The following is an 18992-nucleotide window of genomic DNA, read 5'->3' on the forward strand; positions in this document are numbered from 1 at the left end:
CTCACCCAAAACTCAAACAGTAAAAATGAATTGACAAAGGTCCTTTTTATAAGTTTTTTGACTAAATAAATTGCAAATTTGTTTATGTTTCACTTTGAAAAGGTATTTTTGCGACATTTTTATCCATTTCAAACAGGTATGAGTAATGTTTGTGTTTCTGTGCAGAATAAAGGATTATTCAGGCGAAATCTATCATTTTCGATGAAAAAACATTTAGAGTCACCTTTAAGCTCTTTTCTGACTCCTGAAACATGAAAAGATTGCCGAGTGTTTCTTTTAAACTCGTTAAAATGGAATTAAAAGACGGACCACTTACAGCTCTTTTCCGACCGTAAAAACATGAAAAAATCGCCGGATTTTTGTCGTTTCAAATTCGATATTGGTTATAAAACGATGTGTCATTGATCGCTTTTTTACTTTTTCGGGTGAAAGGCACTAATGACGAAAAGTACTCCTTGGTTTTAAAAGATCAAGCGGTTCTCTCAAGTATTATTTTATACTTTTTCAGGCTTGGGAGACACAAATTTACAAAAAAGGTCAACCCTGGAGTCTTCTTAAGTTTTTTCAGACTCTCTAAAATTGAAAAACGCCGAGTTTCTCCTATACTGGACTTGTTAAAATTTCACAGTAAAGGACCTGTTCAATTACAAACAAGAACGAACCACTCCTTCTTAGGGTTCGAATCTAAACTAAGTTGGACTCATCGGAAGGATGAGCTTATAATCAAGCAAATGTTATCCTCCTCGTGCTTGTCAAAAATAAAGAGGTACTTGCCAGAAATGGTGGGGGAAAAGAGAGAAAAATGAATCTGTTTGTCATACTTTGTAACCACTCTTGAACACGACACTTTTATTCACCTGGGTTGGGAGATCCTTTTCCTAATAGTTGATCAAACCACATTGAAAGTCTTCAGCCGGTTTCTGGGTATTAACTTTGGGTCAATTGTCACCAAGCCATCTGTCGTGTCGTTATGTGTTCAAGAGGTCACTGCCAATAAGCCATTCACCTGCAAAATATCTGTCATCCATCTTTACCATCCCTGAGTCAGTCCTTGCAACTAAATTTCTCCAACTTGATCTATGATTTCGTGTTGTGGGCTTGCTTACGATGGATCGCTTTCTATCGACATCAGCTCATTATCTAGAAAGATGGTCTAGGAATCGTCAGTACCTTGAGATCTGCATGCCTCAATGGTAGGTTTCTCGCCTTTGACGACAATTTACATCATTGACTTTCGATCAAAGGATTCCGTGACATGTTCGATATCAACACATTTATTCGCATCTCATGGATTGTGCTGGGTACTTTGAGAGCCATTGACATCACTGCTGGTTTCTCTCACACTTGTTAACAGTTTACATCATTGACTGGTAATCAAGTGGTTTCTACCATGTTCGACATCAACACATTCAATCGCATGGATAGAATCGTACTATTTCGGGAAGTAGAAATGAAGACCCTGGATCTAGTTTCCACAATCCAGGTTGCAAGGAATTTTGTATTCATTATATAATGGACTATTCATAAACAGATGGTTGTGTCCATACTGTGTCCACCTAAGTCTATACTTGTGATTTTTTACAAGATCATTCCTATATCAGAGCAGTAGTTAGTTTTTCTAGTTAGTTTTGATCTGAGTATGGGAATGCCTACCTCAGCGATGATATGATCATATATATATCTTGCATTTGAATGTTTTTATAGGTTCCAACCGGGCTCTCCACAAGATGATCCTCGAAATGATAAAGTACTTCACTCTTCCTAAATGATAAATGAAATCCTCATCTACTACAGACTTCGCACTTTAGGGGGTAATCTGTTACACAAAAGTATCGTCACCATGATTATTTGCAGTCAGTATGGGTCTATCATCACTTGTACTGTCCTCCTAAGCAAGCCTCAGACCTCAGCTCTTCAAATCAAGCCTTGGAAATGAGAGAAAGACATTAAAAATCAATGTAACTCTGGTTCCGCACTTTCTCTCACTCTCACCTACGGTCCCGCACCTTCTGTGTACAAAAGCTGCGGACTTGCCCGCTCTATCCCTAACAGTGTAGGTGCGGACCCCTGTGAAAGTTAAAAGGCGCAAGTTTTATCTTAAAAACTCACTTTGGGTTAATTCTAGAGGTTTCTAGAAGGAATTTTGACGTGGCTTTTTCGCTCTGAGGTGGTTCATGCATCCCAAAAGAGAACTAGCTAATCCCTTGATGAGAGGAGCTATCCCTTTGAAGGAGGGCTTTATCCCTTTGAAGGAGGACCTAGTAACCTCCCTCTATTGCACTATAAATACAGGCATTGGTCTGGTTGCTGGGGAGGTTAGAAGCTAAACATTTTTGAGGGTAAATGCTGGTGAAATCAAGACTTCCTAGTTAAGCCTAAGAGGAGAGATCACATACCTTTTTGGTTTCATTGGGGAGTGAGTGAAACTTGTCAAAGTAGAGGAGACTTCTTGCTGGACCCTGGGAGGAGCTTGTACAGTGTCAAGACAAAGGTTGTAAAGTTCTTCTTCTTTTGAATTAATACAATCAAACTCATTTTTCTCAACAAGTATCTCATGTTATTTGTTTCATGGACTCCTTGACTTTCATGTTAAATATGTTTTATGCAATTGGCTTTTCAGGTGCTATTTAATTTTTTTGCCTTGTTTGTGTTTGCAGATTCGCGACAAGGGAGCTCATTTGGATTGAAGGAGCGAGGGCATCCACAAGCTTGCGTTGGACCTAAGGTAGGCCCTAAAAACACTTGTTTGCCATTGTTTATCAAAGCATATTTAGAGAAAGATAGTGTCTGGTTGGTTTGCTTGTCATTAGGTCTTCTTTAGATTCTAGGAAGGTCTATCTTGTCTGCAAGATCGACTTATTCCGTGTGACATATAGATTTTCAATTAATGACATGGAACAAACATGAGAGTCTTGTAAGGGAAAATGAATCTGGCCATATTAAGAAATCTTGTAAAGATAGTGAGTTCCTGACATAACCATCATTGAAGGCTGAAGTGCCTCAACTACTTAACAAGTATCTAAAAACTAAGATGATACACCATAAACATTGAATGATGTAAAACAACTATCGTGAGATATACTAATTGTAAAATGATTAAAATTGAGTGACATGTTTTAGAAAAAGAACCATGATCAGATGGAATGATTAAGGCACAAGACTCTTGATCAATAAACATAAAAGATAAATTAGTTTCAACAACTTTGAAAATGTTTCGAACAAAAGAATCATCTTCCTCGCATATTGCATGTGAAACACCATCTACTTGTGATTGGATACAACCTATACTAGGATCATAATCGTTAAAAAGGAATGCCAATATGGCAAGCACATGAAACCAGTTGAGATGTAGTGGATGAAACATAGGAACTTGACTCAACAAATAACACAAGCATTCATTGACACTAAGGATGATATTTGGTGCCATGAACAAAACTATCAGTATTAGAATCTTGACAAGAAGGATTAGGACTTGATTACATTCAAACGAATATGATAGGCATGAATCCTTTGGCCAAAGATAACCTTTATAATGATCAACTTCACAAATTTTCTCATCCATGAAAGATATACACTCCAAACCCAAGTTTGATACAAGAGAGTTACATGAAGGATGATTAATTGAAATAGAATATTTAACCTGACCAGAGACAAAATCTTGAAATCTTGAAAATCTATATCTAACAAACATTTTTCAAGAAGGAATTTGCATTCAATTAAACCATGCAAAGAAAATAATTTTGTGAAAATCCATATCTGACCTAGCTCAGGAATCTTACAAGAGTCACGAGAAGTGCTATAACTTTCCAAGATTGCAGAATGAGATATCGAAGATTCGATTAGATAATGCATGTTTTATGGACAACTACCATTATAAATTTCAATAAGATCACTATTATCCAAATGTAAGCCATCTACATCATTAATTTGGTTATAATTTACATCTTCGACAAATATATGGACCAAATCAAAATATTCTTCTAATTTCACATCTAAAGATGGATAAATCAGACAAATCTCATCAGTAACTTGCATAGAAGAATTTTATTCAAGCAAAATTGGAAATGATAAGGAATGGAATTTGAAGAGGAAGTTTCCAAAATGCATCCTCTTGGAACAAATCATATTTGAGGTATAATTATTGCAAAACAAAACCTTCTTGAGAAACTGAAAGATTAGTATTTGCACTTGGGAATTTGTCACCAACACTTAAGATTGATTAGGAAAACCAATTTCATTTGATTCATCACCAAGATTTCTACAATAAAAAATAAACCAAGGATGGAAGAACATAATATTGACACAGAGGATTTTGGAAAAGATAAGAAATATCAATATAATCCTCACTTTCCTGCTCCTCTACTTGTGAAATGTGACTACCTCAGTCTTATTAAATTTTTGGATTTGGAAGAGATTGATCTAGAAAATCACTTGGAAAATTATCATGAGAAAGAGATGATAGTGGATGACAAGAATTCAAATTAGATTTAGTACTAGAGTTATGAGTGTCAATACCATCTTTGAGAAATCAATGGATTAGCCTTTATCTTGGGCTCCATGAACCATTCGAAGGTTTCTTCCATTGGATCTGAGTCATGGAAATGGGAGAAGGTTGAGAAGATGGAATGGAAATTTTATTTGTAGGTTTCCTAACTAGACCATTATCACAAGGAAGTGCCCAAATTGGTACTGGAAAAGGAGGTCGATAAGGAAAAAAAGGAATAGTAGGTTCCTCCTCTCGAATTAGAGGTGCTTCACAATTTACAACAGTTGGGGGGACATAAACATCAGGGGATTTAGATTCACTATGTAAAGAGATTCAAGTCAAACTTTCAAACTTCCTTTTAGGGAAATCACAATCCAAATCTTCGCCAGGAGACTCACAACATAAGTGAACGAATCTATTAGAAATATACTCAATTGATTCATTAGGATTCATTCTAAGTTGACTGATCATTTTAAAATAATATTGGTAATCATACCTATCAAAATCATGATGAAGCTCCTTGTGGAATTGACCAAAAGATTAGATGGAAGGAGCTTGTGAGGTATGACACCATCGATTAACAAGACCTTCAAGGGTGAGGAAAAAAAGCACACAAGAAATATCTTCATATTAAATTTCATGATATTCATTAAACTTGAAAAAATTAAAGAAATTCTCAACTGTGGATATTTTTCCCTCATCGTCGAACATCAAATGAGACAAGTTGTAAATTTGTTCTAGGAGATGAAAATTTGACCAAGAGATAGGTTAGAAAAACATTCTAGGACTATGATTTAAGGATGAGCTATTAAATATAAGAGATTGAAAATAGACTCAAAGGGCATAGATTTTCATCTGGACTTCCTTCTAGTGCTAGAATGTTGACGGTGTTGGATCCTTCCAAGATACATGTATTTTCCCTTATGTGAATTCCAAATTAGACCTCACACCATTTGGAGTAGGTGTCACATCCGAAGTATCAGACCAAACACCATAACACAAATTTTAATATTAGTTTCAATAGATAATGTAAGAGATCATATAGATAAACCTTGAATAAGAATGTAATTTTTCATTTTTAAGCATAGATTGCAATGTGTAAAAGGAGACCTTCACGAGAGTGAGACAAAAGGTGAGCCTCTAGAAGGAAGTAATAGTGCTAAACTAAGAGTGACACATGACAACATAAAAATATTAATTAGAGAAATAGTTCACTTAATGATTGTAAGGAAAATACAACACACATTCAATAGGGTAAGTACCAAATCCAATGAAGTAGTTAAGTTTCTCTAGTACCTCTTAAAAAACATATACCATAAACATCCCAAGAATATTCCTAAAACATTTACAATACATGCATGAATATGTGTCAGCTCATTGAATTCAATTATAAGGTGAAATATCCAAGTAGGCAGTTATAGTGATGAGATACTAACATTAAGTAACTTCTTGTTGCTCTAAAGAATAGTTTTCTCACCTATTCCAAGAGGAGAAGCCAAGACTAGCTCTCCAAAGCTTAAGCCTCCAAAAGCGCTTTCCTTGAGTTATGAGGTTGCCTTTATAACAAGAGGAATGACCTTTCATATCCTCATGACTCTTGTACTATCCTCATGTCTCCTGGACTTCCACTATATATTTTGGACTTCTAAACAACTCTTGAAGTTATAAATGATTTTTGCACTTCTATACAATCCCTATCCATAAATGACTATGTGAGTCTTCATACTCCACATATGACTCTTCAACTTCCACACATTACATTTTTTCCTATTCTTGAAATTACATAATTACATTCCACATGTTGATGTGGCATGACACACGAACACACATTGACTATTATGATGACACTTATACAAGTTACAACTTGAAATTGATTACATGGAATTCATGATGAGGTGGAAATGACAAGATATCTTCCTTGTTGCTTCATCTTTTGTTCTAGATTATAGATATGGCCTATAATTCATCTTCATGAAAGATCCACTCTGTTTCTCATCTTCACCCTCTAGAGGGGCTTTGATCAATATTGAAGTTGATCTAGGGATCTTTTTCTTATAGATGTATGGAAAGAATCACATGTAAAAATTTCATCTTAACATAGAAATCTAATGCGCACACATAAAGAAGAAGGAACACATAAAACCACGACAAGAAGACAACAAGACTTGATAACGGATTTCGTCCAACTCGGGCTACGTCTCCGGGCCCTACTCGATCAATGGGTAGGCCTTCATATATTAAATGGCATGAAAAGAAGAGAATTACAATCATCAGTTGCATAAAAAGAGGCTTATACCTCCATTCTAGAAAATGGTTGTGAAATGGAGACCTCATATGGAGAAATGGACAGTACCAATGCATCTGTGGCATTAAGAGGGACAGAAACCGTATAAGAACTTGTCCCAATGCACTATGGGCCACCTGAAAGCTCTCCTACCAAATGAACTGCATGCTAAAAAATCATCCTCCCCATAAACTGTTGCATGCCTTGGGCTTTATAGCACAATGTTGCTTAAAAATCAAAGTTGTTTTGTTTATAATAGAGGTCGTTTAGATGGAAGGGTCGGCGGGCGCAACAAACCTTAATAATAGGCCTTTTTCCATTTGAACCGATAATACATGGAAACATAATAAAATCTGACCAAAAGCCTTTAGGCCGGACTTCAAATTCCATTAAATCGGGCTTATAGACCCATTGGTTCTGACCCACATATCGCAATCGGCATATCGCTCATTCAATGGCCCTTTATCTTGGGGATCCACCGATTGCCAATCGCTGATCGTCGATATCGGCGTATTGCATCGGCCCGATCGGATTGGCATATCACATCGTTGCGGCTCAGGGGTTATGGTCCTTGGTCCTGTTGATCGTCGATCGCCAATTGCGATCGGAAGTCAGCTCTACCCTATTCTGACTACTCCATCCTGATATCGCTGATTGCCTGCCCCGATTGTGATTTATTTAGAGATCGCTGATCAGGGGTTCTACTGCTGCTTCTTAAGTCTGCCCCTCTAGACCCTCCGATTGCAATTTTCCTTCATAATGCTAAAAACCCATTTTTATAAGAAAAAGCCTCATTTTCCAAAGGAACTAGGGTAAACTCTTTCTGCCACAACTTCATCATTCGGACTCGGATTGGAGCGTCGTTCACACCGTTGGAATCAAGGTGATGAGCACCTCGATATGATGTCAGGATACTTGCTTTTTTACCACTTTGAATTTTGAGATTTTCCATGCCATTTTATCTGAAGATCCACCTAGATCAATCCTCCTCATTGAGGAGCTTTTGGACCACCAAAATCTTTCATTAGTCAATTGACAAGTGAGGGAATTGTTCCCTCACCCTTTCCTTATCCAGCCATTTGGCCTTGCTGGAGTGCATTCCCTTGAAACCAACTCCAAGGTATTCCACATCTCCTCACCATGAAGTCTTGGTCCTTTTATCAAGGATGATGTATTCAGGTAACTCATCGAGATATTCTGGAGAAAAATCATCAACTGTAGGAACTGTGCCCATCTCATCGGTGTCCATGATCAATGGAGGTTCATACAGATTTAGGTTCTCTACATTCACTACTGAGTACATCTGCATATATATCGGCAAATTTAGATGAAAGGCATTATTTCCAATCTTCTCCAATATGGTGAATGGACCATACCAGATTGGTCACAACTTCTTCCCTTCTCCCTCCATCCCGTCCTTGCTGATGTGGAACTACACTTTGTCACCCACTTGGAACTGATGGTCTACTCTGTGTTTATCATGTTGAACCTTGTAATGGGTTTGACCTTTCTCCAACTGCTCTTGTATTGCTTAGTGAATCAATTGGATTTGTTGAATGAACTCTTGAACTTTGTCCATATCATTATGTCCACTGGAGCCATCTTCCCTTCCAAAGACCATATGAAAAGGGTCCTTTGGCAGGTAACCAAAACATGTCCCAAATGGTGAACGCTACGTAGATGAATGCACCGCTCAGTTGTAGGAATGTTGTACATATGGGAGATGTTCATCCCACAACTTGGGATGTTTCCCACAATAGCCTCGTAGCAAGTGTACCATGGTACGGTTGACAACCTCTGTATGTCCATCGGTCTACGGATGAAATGTCGTGCTTCTTTTCAATTTGGTGTCCATCATCCTCCACAAGCTGGTCCAAAACTCTCGAAGAATGCAAGAGTCCTGCTCTGACACAATCGATGTGGGTAATCCAAAATGGACCCAAACATGTTGAAAGAAAAGAGAGGTAGTATGCTCTGCAGTGATTTTCTTTTTACAATGCATAAGAATATACATCTTGCTAAAATGGTTAATGACAACATACAAATAGTCGTGACTCTTTTTAGACAAAGGAAAACCTCCTACAAAGTCCATTGACACACTTTCCCATGGGCGACTCAGAATAGTGAGTGGTGTGTAGAGCCTGAGTTTTCTATTAGAGGGCTTTGAACAGAACGCATCACATAGCCCTTTACATAGCGAGTCACAATGTTTTTCATATGAGGCCAAAAACAAAACCTTTGTACATGAAATAAAGTCTTTTCGACACTAAAGTGTCCAGACACAAGAGAGGTGTGGGCCTCTCGAATTACATGTACTCTTTCCCCTATGGGAATACATAATTTACCAAGGTGGTACAATAGTTTCCCCTGAAAATGATAGTTGTCCACCTGTGAACCATGGGTTAGTTTTGCATAAATCTCCTTAAAGTCATCATCATTAGCATATTGTTCAACATAACTCTCAAAAGACAACGAAGCATTATGAAAAATAACAGAAGCAGAAATAGGAGGGTGAGATAGCATATCGACCACTTTATTGCTAGTGCCCTTCTTATATTTTATTACCAGATGAAATTGTTGAAGAAAACCCATCCACTTGAAATGACGAGATTGCTGCAGCATGGTTTGTGACTGAAGGTACTGCAAGGGCTGATGGTCCATATGGATGATGGTCTCCTCGCCGATTAGGTAGTGTTTCCACTTTTTCACACTCTGCACCAAGGCATAAAGCTCCTTGTCATAAGTGGGATAGTTTATCACAGCTTGAGAAAACTTCTTAGAATGGTAACAAATCGGCTTCTTTCGCTGCATCAATACAACTCTCATGGTATAACTACTAGCATCGGTTTTGATCTCGAATGGCTGTTGGAGATTGGGTAAGGCTAAGATTGGTGCGGTGCTGATATTTTCCTTCAATGTTTAGAACGACTTTTGTTGTCTTCCACCCCATTGGAAGACCTATTTCACACTTGTCAATGCGTGCAAAGGTGCTGCAATAACAGAGAAATTTGCAATAAATCTCCTCCAATACTGGACTGCACCTAAAAAGCTACTGACCTCGGTTACACTAGTAGGCTTAGGCCAATTTTCAATTGCTTCAACTTTAGAGGGATCAATTTTTAACTGACCATGACCAACAATATGACCTAGGTAACCCAAAAAGGTTTTCCCGAACTCACAATTTGACAATTTCACAAAGAGTTTTTCCTTTTTCAGTATATCAAGCACTTTATTTACATGACACACATGTTCAACCCAACTCTTACTAAAGACAAGTATATCATCTAAATATACAAGAAAAAATTCATCAATGAAAGTTCGAAAGAGATCATTCATGACCCTCATAAAAGTGGCTGGAGCATTGCAAAGTCCGAATGGCATCACCATCCATTCGAACAGCCCCTGTTTGGTCTTGAAGGTGGTTTTCCACATGTCTTGCTCTGCAATTCGGACCTGGTGATAACCACTGTGCAAATGCAATTTTGTGAAATAAACAACATTCTTTAATTGATCTAATAAGTCATCAATGCATGGAAGAGGGTAGCAATTTTTCACCGTGATCTTGTTTAGCACGTGGTAATCCACTCACATCTTCCATGTGCCATCTTTATTTGGCACTATAACAATCAGTGAACCACACAGAGAAGTTCTCGGCCTGATGACCCCTTTGTCCAGCAATTCCTGCACCTATTTCTTTATTTCCTCCATTTCAATGGTCGACATCCTATACATGCCAATATTTGGTAAAGGAGCGTCATGCTGCAAATGGATTTCATGTTGGATTTCCCTCTTCGGAGGTAATCCCTTCGGTTCCTGAAACAACTCATCATAATTAGAAATTAATACAGATAATTCCTGTTTATGTTCATGATCACAGCCCTGGAAAACATCAACTAATTTTGCCTCTTTTTCCCTTACTACCATAAGCATGCAACCCTTACTGGAATTCACCAGTCTTTTCATTTGTCTAGCGCTTACAAGGATGGCATTGATTTTATTTTGATGAGCACTTATTATATATTCTACCCCATATTTTGTAATTTGGTATTTGTTTTCATGACGAAAAAAGATTGCCTTTCTATCATACAGATATGGACTTCCTAACGCCATGCCACAAATATCCAATGGTATTACATCCAGTTCTACTTCGTCCACTAGCTTAGAAGCGATCACAAATTTTACTTTACACTGCTTGGTTACATTCAGTTTTGCTTTATCATGTATCCATCCAATCGGGTAAGTTTTTGGGTGTGGTTTTTTTTCTAAGCCAAGTTTCTTTACTAGGGATTCTGCGATTAAATTTGCTTGGGATCTAGTATCAAACAGAGTTTCAACTTTAGTATGATTTACAACAACTCTCATATGGAACAGTTCAATTCTCTTTCGATCATTAGGAAGGGACTCATTTATAGCATTGGTGCCTTCATGCGATTTAGAATTAACATGAGGTGTAAGAGTACCTTTTGTTCTCGCGGTTGTGATTAACACTTCATCTCTGGAATCTGATCCAAGGTCTTGCTAAGAAGTTGCCACTGTCTTTTGCTTCCATTTTCCTCCATACTTATTTGTATGCTTTTTTGGGTGCTGCTTCCAATAGTGATCGTCATCGTGGCCTTCCATTTTGCAGTGATTGCAATACGTCCTTTCTCCTTCTTTGGCTGTTGTTGTCTTCTTCTCCTTTCCTTTCCTTTTCGCTTTAGATTTGCCATTGGGGGGTTTGAACGGTGGTTTCCTAGACTGATCATCTCTTTCATCTTTTCCCCTGTTCTCAATATGAATTGATTTACACTAGTTGATTCAATAGTGGTTGGTTCAAACAACAACAATGAATGCCTAATGTAGCTATGCAATGAACCAATATACTTAGTTATAACTTCAAGTGTATCAAATGCAATACCCAAATTCAGTGCTTGCTTTCTAAACTCCTCTGTAAAACTCTGAACATCCTGACCTTTGCCTTGTCTTAAATACTGCCAATTCATTAAATATTTTTGCTTGTATCCTAAGGGATAAAACTATTCCTTTAACACAGAAATAAAATCAGGCCATAAGGAAAAGAGGTTACCCACATTCTCACCATGCTGCAATTTTCTCTCCCACCAAATGAGAGCGGTGATGCTTAGCCGTAGAGAGGCTAGATAAATCTTTGCCTCGTCCCCCATGATCTACTGAATCCTGCATTAGACCTCAATCTGCCTAATCCAATTATTAAGCTTCTCTGCATTACTTTCACCAGTAAACATGGGAAGATCAAATTTAACATCTAATTTAAAGAAAGGTTTCTTAGATGCATCCTTTGAATTTCTACTATTATGGTGGTGAGAGGAAGGAGAACCTTCACTCGCAGAAGGAGAAGGAGGGGGTTCTTCTCCACCATTCCCATGTGCTGAACCTTGTTCTTCTGGGTTTCACTCCTCTGCTTTCTCTAGCCTTAACACCAACTGACTGATATTCTTTGCCATGGAATACAAGGTCTTGCAGAAGTTGCACTCCTCTTCAAGATGAGATTCATCTTCTGCCATGTTTCTCCTTCGATGTGCATGCCCCTCTTTGGGATCGAAAGGCTCTAATTCCCCTTCACCTCTTCAGAGTCTATCTCTTGTTAGCATACAAACATGCAATTCACATCTAAAAAGCCCTGATCTAATACCACTTGATCTAGGGATCCTTTGCTTATAGATGTATGGAAAGAATCACATGTAAAAATTGTAGCTTAACACAAAAATCTAATGTGCACACATAAAGAAGAAAGAACACATAAAGGCATGACAAGAAGACAAAAAGACTTGATAACGAAGTTCGTCCAACTCAAACTATGTCTTTGGGCCCTTCTCAATCAATGGGGAGGCCTTCATATATTGAATGGCATGAAAAGAAGAGAATTACAATCATCAGTTGCATAAAAAGAGGCTTATACCTCCATTCTAGAAAATGGCTGTGAAATGGGGACCGCATATGGAGAAATGGGCAACACCAATGCGTCTGTGGCGTTGAGAGGAGCAGAAAATGTAGAAAAACTTGCCCCAATGCACTATCAGCCACCTGAAAGCTCTCTTGCCAAATGAACTGTGTGCTGAAAAATTCTCCTCCCCGTACACTATTACGTGCCTTGGGATTTATAGCACAATGTCGCTTAAAAATCAGAGTTGTTTTGTTCATAATAGTGGCCGTTTAGATGGAAGGGTCGGTGGGTGCAACAAACCTTAATAATAGGTCTTTTTCCATTTGAACCGATAATACATGGAAACATAAGAAAACCCGACCAAAATCCTTTAGGCCAGACTTTAAATTCCATTAAATCGGGCTTATAGACCCATTGGGTCCTACACCAATATCACAATCGGCATATCGCTCATTCAATGGCCCTTTATCCCAGGGATCCACCGATCATCGATCGCTAATATCAGTGTATCACATCGGCCTGATCGGATTGGCATATCGCATCGCTACGGCTCAGGGGTCCTAGTCCTTCGTCCTTCTAATCGCCAATCGGCCGATTGCGATTGCAAGTCGGCTCTACCTAGTTCTGATCGCTCCATCCCAATATCGTCGATTGCCTGCCCCGATTGTGATTTAGTCTGAGATCACTGGTCGTGGGTTCTGCTGCTGCTTCTTAAGTCCGCCCCTCTAGACCCTTCGATTACAATTTTCTTTCCTAAGGCTAAAAACCAATTTTTATAAGAAAAATCCTCATTTTCCAAAGGAACGAAGGAAAACTCTTTTTGCCACAACTTCATCATCCAGACTCGGATTGGAGTGTCGTTCACACCATTGGAATCAGGGCAAAGAGCACTTTGATCTAATGTCATGATACTTGCTTTTCTGCCACTTTTAGTTTTGATATTTTCCATGCCATTGTATCTGAAGATCCACCTGGATCAAAAGTCCTCTTGGTCATCATGCGATGTTTTCTTTATGTCTAAATCCATGATTTGTTTCATGTCTACATTATATCTTTTGTTTTTTCTTCTTCTCTGCAGGTGTTTCTTTATGCTTTCTCTTTGTTATCTAGCTCATAGAATTATCATCTCACAATAGGCCTGTGAGAGAGTTGAAATAAGAAGGCTTGATTAGGAGGGCATAGTCAAACTCATCTAGGCTCAAAAGAGGTCTTCGAGGTGTTGTTGTATGTTCAAACAAGGGAGAGAAAAATCAAGGGTGAAAGGGTGCACCCTGAAGAGACAAAGGAGTGAGGCTTCAAGACTTTAGGCCTTCAAGGGGCACACATGCACTCAAAGAGAATACGAAGGAAAATGGGCACACTTCAAAGAGACAAAGGAGTGAGTCTTCGAGATTTCAAGTCTTTGAGGTACGATCATCTGCTCATGAGTACAAGCAGGGTGCAAGAGTGCATGATGAAGAGATGAAGGGGAAACACTTAAAAATTCAAGATGCACTCATACACTCAAAGAGGGTGCAGTCCTTCATGCTGAAGGAGTGCTCTCAAGCTTCATGACTGTGCCATGTTCTCAAAGGGAAGGATGAAGCTTCATTCTTCATGATTGTACCATTTACTCCAAGGCTTCATGATTCGTGAGAGAACAATTCACTCTAAGAGAAGAATGAAGATTCATGCTTCATGATACATGTGCTCAAGGAGGGCATAGTTCTTCAAGTCGAAGGAGTGCGCTCATATTTTTGAAGTGTGCTCAGACTCTCATATTGTGCTTTTGAAGGAAAGAAGGTACTTGTTTTTCTAGAGAGTTATTTTCTAGAGGATTGAAGGTCCTTGTTCTTCTAAAGTGAAATTTTTTATTGAGAGTTTGAAGTGTTATTTGATGTTTTGAAGTGTGTCCAGGCTTGGAAGGGCAGAAATATATCCAACAATGGCTACTTGCTATTCTAGAATGTGCTTTTCACTGAGGGAGGTAACACAAGGATAGGTGACTTTATCCTTAGGAAGTACTAATGCACTGCGAGAGGGAAGATACCTTAGAAAAGACTTAGTTCTCAAGTATGTGAGGAAATATACATCAATGTTTCTCATGAATAAGTTGTATTTATCAACTAGTAAGAGGATTAATGCCTTTAGAAATTACACTGGGTTGAAGGACCAGGAAGAGGTCTCACAATGGATAAGTGTGGGATCGATAGAGTAAAATAGAAATAAATAAGTCCTAACATGAATTAAACATGGATCACACACATAAATTCCATCAATAAAATCAAATGGAATGCATAGGACTCATGGAAAATTGTCACACCTTAAAACAACAACAAAGCGATACCTATTTCTAAGTATGAGAGTTGAATCAACACATTACAAATCATAGAACACCAATTACGATAGAAATGACGACTCTGACCTATAGGTGTGATAAGGTGTAGGGATAGTCTAGCACATATTCCAATGATATTTAAGACCATTTAATGCAGAAGAGTGCAGCAGAACTAACTTTGGTGATGTACAAAGGTGTGACACATGCAGGAGTGAAAACACAAAAACAACACTTACAACATGAGGAAAACATAAGATAACACTTGAAAAATATGAACGACCCTAATAGTGACACATGATAGAGTTATGATAAAATTAAAAAACACTTATTAAAGTGAAAACAAGAAAAAGTGACAACCGTGAATGTGAAAGCGAGAGGGTGCAAAAGCTACAATTGAGAAAACTCTTTGTAATAAAAGTACAAACTCAACCAAAGTGAGAGCGGTTGTCGATGAAAGCGTGCACTAACTATATTCATGAGTTGAAAATCACACATTGATCTAAAATTATATGCCTTGTCAAGCTTGCATTAAGGAAATGTTGTCATGAACTCATCAAATATTGTGCATGTGAGCACAAGTGACTTGACAGTTAAAACTAAGAATAAGACTTAAACAATTTTCAAAATATCAAACAACCATATAGTAACCATAGGATGACAAACCATAAGATCCTCAGTAGGCTTAAAAATTCAATTGTGTGAAAATTTTTGGAGTCTGTTAATCGCAGCAACAACACCTAGCCGTAGGGTTTCCAGACCACCTAAGGACCCCACCTCAAGCATGTGGCATGGGAGAGGGATACCCTCATATTTATCCATGTGCAAAGAAATTTATGGAAAAGAACAAGAAATTCTAGTAGTTTCGTGGAAAATTTAAAACAAGTTAGAACTCCCTTAAAATGGGGTGAAATCAACCTAATTGGCCCATACACAGGGAGAGTAATATCACCATTTCACCCATGAAGTTTGTGTTAAACTATGTGCAGGTTAGCTAGGAGAAATAAATGATAGTCATCAGATCAAGGGATCACACTTGTAGAACCAAAGGTGAAACCATGGTTCATGTTATCACTCAAAATTTTCCTTAGAAGTTTTGGAAGTGTTATAGACATTTTTGTGCCTTACAGCTTTGAGCATGAAATGTCCATAATCCAAGGGATCCAAAGTCCCTAAAAGTTTTGTTCTTGCCCCTAAAGGAACAAGGTCAACCAATGACAGCTTCTCCCAGAAGTTCTCCACCAAAAACCACTCAGAACTAGTCAAATCAGGATCAATTCAGAAGCTCCACTAGCTGCCTGCGTTGCAAAGCACCCAAATACACTGGCTAGGTGCGTTGCAACGCACTTGAATGCACTACCCAGGTGCGTTGAGCGGGAAATGACAAGTGGCAGAGTCATTCAATGAGGTGGAAAGACCATGGAAGCTTCTAGAATCTTCTCCAATGACACTTGCCTCACTGAATTCGACCAAGTGATGAGTAAGAGGCTCTCAGTCTCCAAGTGGAAGCAAGAACTGACAGAGAGAATCCACAAGTCAAAACATAAGCTGACTCATCCTCTCTGCTTACATATATATATGGATCCCTCATCCCAGAGATCCAGAGGCTGGAATTTTGTACTTTGCAGAGAATTACTGTTGGTTTGAGATTGAGATTAGTACATTGGGTGATTTATGCTTTGTTGGAGGAGAGGAAGGGATTCCTTTGCTGGGAGGTAGATGCTGGATCGGGACTCACTTGGTTGTATCTCCTCTTGGAATTTCTTATCATATCAATAAAATTATTTGAGTTTCTCCTACATGCTGTGTATCAATGATGTTTTGTTATATTTGCATGTTTAGCTTAATCTGATCTTGAGCTTTTTATGAATGTATATCTATATCTTTGTGTAGTTTCTCTCTCTTGTGATCTTGCAGGAATTCGGTGAAGCTGGGCCGGTAAGGGAGCAAGGAGCTGGGAGCTATTGAAGAGAGGAGCGATTGGATCAACAAACTAGCGAAAGACACAGGTTAGTTACATCCTTTCTCCTCATTTACATCTCATAAAGAAGAATACTCAAGTAGTTTTCCTTGTTTGTTGCTAAGGCACTATCACACCTTAGAGTGGGATAGGGGCGTTCTGAATAGATACTTTTCCCAACAACAAATTGGCGACTCCGCTGGGGATCGTATCTAGTTAGTTTATTTGTGTTTCTATTGTTGTTCTTCTCATAAACTTAGGAGTGGAGAATCGAACTGCATTTGCCATTTACAAATGCAAAGTAGAGATCTGCCACTCTAGTCCACTCACTGGGCCTGTTTATGATTTTAACAAGCTGATCCACAAATGCTCTAACTGCCCTTTGTGATAGCTCTTAGTCCTCCTTTAAATCATCCTTCTAATTGTACCTTATTGATAGCTTTTATCCGGCCAAAATCCATAGATTAAACTGCAAACCGTGACCCAGAACCCGGAGACAATTCTCGTTTCTGCTTCAGCGTAGGCTCTGTGAAGAGACTCTTCATTTCAATGCAGGTCCCGAGAGGGCTACCTGCGCTGCAATTCAGTTCCTCTGTGCAATAGGTGCGCTGATCAGCCTTTGCCCAGTGCAGTTGTGGTTCTTTGCATCCTTGTGTTCAGTTTTATCTCTGTTTTTTGCAGCTTGTTATCAGTGTGTGTACCTATCTGAAAACCCCTTTTCTCTGCCTTAATTCCGCCTCAGTTGTATAAAAGAAACTGTATTTGTTTTTGTGTATTTGTTACATCGTTTGCAGTTTCCCATTACAAAAGTAAACTAGTGATACTGTCGCCTTTAGATCTAGACCTGTTGTAAGTGTCGTTTTGATCTTAGGAGTAAATTTGTTTGTTGTTGACAGTTGATTGCACTTTTAATTTTGTCTTTTGGTTTGAATTTATGAATTTATAGTGTCGAAACAAGTGTTTACTTCAAAATCATAAAGTGTCGTAATCGTCTTTTTGATTTCAAAAAGAAACTTGTTTGTGTTTTCGATTGAAATCGAATTCAAATTTGTACAACAGCTTTCTTTTTAGGCATCAATATTAAGAAAGTGAAAACAAATACATGCATTTGTGCATTTGCATATTGATAGTTTGTATGGTTTGATTTAGGAAAAGTGCATTTACAGTGTGCTCTTTTCTCTTTGAGAAAAGATTGTGTCTTTGTTTTCCCCTTGTAGCTAGGATTTTCATTGTTGAAAAGAGATAAAAGCTTGCTTATCATCTTTAGACTGCATTTAGGAATTGTATCTACATCTCGTGGTGATCCAAAAAGGAAAACTTCTAAGAAAGATCAACCTAAAATAAATTGAATGAACTTAACAACGCTTTGTAACTTAACGCACAACATAGAGGTCTAGGCTAGAGACGTGTTCCGGCGTCGTAAAACCTGGTGACTGTCGGCCTCACTGATGGTTGGGTGATTCCTCCTGAGAGATGATAAGCACCAGTACGGATTGTGCTCCCACGTACCGTCGAGTATATATTGGGAGACCCCTATAGGCATAAAACCTTTATCCATAGGAAGCTGTGTCGGCCGCCCTACTGATCGCAATGCATTGAACACAACATTCGGGAAGATTGACCGCCCGTACCTTAAAAAGTATTCTGTGGTTTTGCGATTGGTTTGGCACACCCTCTACCTAGAACTCCAGAGCGGTCCCTTTCGTTCCTTTTCAGACTCCTTAACAGAAAAGGTCCATCTGAGCACTTGTCACTTCAGGCTCATTAAAAATCGAAGGAGACTAGAGTCATCTTTTTCTTTTTCTCGACTCTTTAAAATTGAAAAAGCATGTTGTGTCCAAGCGTCATTAAAATTTATTTTAAACGGAATATTCATACCCTTTTTCTTGCGTTGATCTTTAGGTTGAGAAAATGAAGCCTACCAACCAAGGAATTCCCCTTGGTGGAAATCCTAGTCCCTTCTCCTCTTGGGGAGATGTTGGTGCGCCCCATATGGCCACATTGTCGCTTCCAGGACTGACAATTGGCTTGCCGGTCTGGCTCTTC

This window comes from Pinus tabuliformis, chromosome X (genome assembly GCF_031772625.1).
Source record: "Pinus tabuliformis cultivar Carrire ecotype Pingquan chromosome X, CPIR1, whole genome shotgun sequence".
In the NCBI taxonomy this organism is placed as follows: Eukaryota; Viridiplantae; Streptophyta; class Pinopsida; order Pinales; family Pinaceae; genus Pinus; species Pinus tabuliformis.